Consider the following 2,873-nt stretch of genomic DNA (forward strand, 5'->3'; position numbering starts at 1 on the left):
AAAGATTGCTTAGTTAAAAAGTAATGTAGCCAGGGCCACCCCTGGTGGCACAGCGGTTGAGCGATGGGCTGCGAGGCTGTCGCAGCCTCTGCAGCGCCGGTTCATTACCCGGCCGCCGGCAAGGGCCCCACCAAAAAAAAAAATAAATAAATAATGTAGGCAGAAAAGACACTTTGGGACTGGGAAGAGAGTGGGGCTGATTTCACAACACGCAGATACCACAGAGAGATGCGTCTGGGTGTGTGAGGAGCTGCTGGGCTCTGGGGGGAGTCTTGCCAAAAATGCTTCTCAGGTAGGCACATGGGGGTGCAGGGCCCTCAATGGCTAGACACCCCATTCCTGTCCTAGGTCTGCCCCCACCATGGGGATAGGCAAATACTGCCAGTCAGCCAATGTGCCATCATGGCTGCCCTCCATGTCTGTGCCCAAGAGCAGGGCTTCCTACAGACCTGAAGTGAAGGTTGGAGAACTGATCAAGTCCTACTTTCACTCATCTCTTTACAGATTTAGGGAGACAACCCAACAACTGAGGGCAGGTTCTGTCAGTGGTGTGGGGTGCCTCCCGTCATCCTCCGCCTGAGCTGCTGGGGCTGCTCAGAGCACTGAGGGCACCACCACAGAAGTGCATTGTGTAGCCCCATCCCTAGGGGACACCCTGCGCAGCCTGAGCTGAGCTTTTAAAGCCTGCAAGGGCCTTGATTGAATGTCCACGGCTGTGCCTTCCATCCTGTGTTTTGAAGGGTCCATCCAGGTCCCTCTTGGTCACTGGCAGAACTCCATCATATGGGACATACCAGTTTGCTGGTGAAGGTGAAGACCTGAAAAAAGACATTTGGGTTTCTTGTGAAGGACTACTGTGAATAAAGTCGCCGTGAGCATCCATGTAAAGGGAAAAAAGCCACCCTCAGAATGGAAAAGGCCATAAGAAATGTCAAAGGGCCTGACCACGAGGACGCACATGGCTTTCTAGTAAAGAGAAAAGTGAAGTGGCAGGGATGGCACTGGGCCTGCACTGCCGTCTACCCACAGAGCCTGGCCTCCACCTTCCCAGCGAGGGCTTCGTGCAGCTGCGGGAAGATGGCAGCATCCTGCACACCAGGTCCCAGAGCATGGGGGAGGCAGCTGCCTGTCCCCTGCACCAGGCCAGGCTCAGGAAGGACTCAGCTCCCAGCATGTGACATGGACATTAGCAGGCTGCCCATCAGCTCTGCTTCTAGGGCCTGCAATTACCAGCCCTCATCTCTGTGACTCAGACAGAGGTCATTCCATGCCTACTTCATGCACATGCACCTACCCTGTTTTTGGCAGTTAAGTGTCACTAGGCTCTGTCATCCGGGACCCAATGATCCCATGACATTTACAGATCCCAGCTCCGTGACTTTGGTGGTGTGGTGGTTTCCCAGCTCCGTGACTGTGGTTTCCCACTTCTCAGAGAAGAGCTGTTCAAGGACACAGGACTCCCTCACAACCTATTCTTCCATTGTAGGGACCGGCGTGTCCTTGGATTCGTCTTTCCTAATACATCCCTGGCAGTTCAGGCATTTCAACCTCCCTTGACTACCCACCTTTTGGTCCATGTTTCAACCCAACCAACCAAATCCTGGAGCTTATTCTAACTTTTCAAACTGCAAAATCGAGTCCAGATCCTCTGCTTAGAAGCATGTTTCAGTGATTCGGCCTGCTCCATCTCATTCTTGCCACCTGGCTCCTACACATGTTCTCCAGATTGCTGTCTGCACGAGCTGGAAAACCATGGACTCTTTTGGAGCAGAGCCACCTCCTCCCCAGAGGTCATACTCTGTACCTCACCCATTGGGGCTTGCTGGGACCTGAGTCAAGTTATAAGCAAAGTAAAATGGGGACAGTTCCTGAGTGTCCTGCTACTGCCAAGTGGAGGTCATTCCAGGCTGTTTGGATAAAGGACAGCTGACCTCCTCATGCTGGGTGAAGGGGCTTTTCAATCAAAGAAGCCAGTAAAATGAAGGGGTTTGATGCCCCAGCTTCACTAGGGTCTGCCCACAACCCCAAAGACAATTTTCAGCTTTAGGGAAAGATGCCCTGCCAGCTGGGTTTGGTCACACACAAGTGACTGTGTGTGGTGCTGGCTGCAGCTGCCAATTTCCAGGCATCTCATGTGAGATGAGGGTTTCAGCCGTACCCCCGGAGTCCATGAAGGCCATGCCTACCTCACCTCATACTTACTGCTGTACTTTCTGCCCAGAAGCTGCCCTGGGCATAGCCTCTTGTCAGCTTCGGTCTCTTTGGGCACTGCCTGCTCCTCCTGATTCTGCATTTGACCTAGCCCAAGCTCCCAGCTTCTCCTACCCAGAGCTAACTCTGCCATCCTGCACTGGTACACTCTTCCTGCTCCCTTCCCTGAGGAGTCTGCTCACCTCCTAGTCCTGGTGTTGGTCACAGCCCTGTGTATCAAGAGCTCCTCACTAGCTGTGGGGTGAGAAGCATGTGGCACTGGCAGGCCCTAGGGAGGATGTGACAATCTTGGATCTTGGTTCTTTAGGGAGGAATAGAATCAAGGGAGTCTCCTCAGAGAATCCCTGCCTTGAGCCATAAGTTTGCAACTGGAAATTTATTGTAAAGAATCTCCAGGTTGGCCTGTTACCTGGGCCACAGATGCCCAGATGTCTGGCTCAGTTACTCTTTGAAAACCACAGTCATTGTCTTATAAATGCAATATTTCACATAAGGAAACACAGCCTCAGAAGAAATCAAGGATTCCACAGAACAGGCTCTTCATATAACTGAAGGAGGAGACCCTGTGGCGTGCTGTCCTCAGGGGTCTGTTGGCAGGGTTTCCATACCCCAGGTCAAACAAAGGGGCAGGTGCTTGCTTCCCTGTCCTTGAGTATCCCAAG

This window comes from Talpa europaea, assembly GCF_964194135.1.
Source record: "Talpa europaea genome assembly, chromosome: 10".
Lineage (NCBI taxonomy): Eukaryota > Metazoa > Chordata > Mammalia > Eulipotyphla > Talpidae > Talpa > Talpa europaea.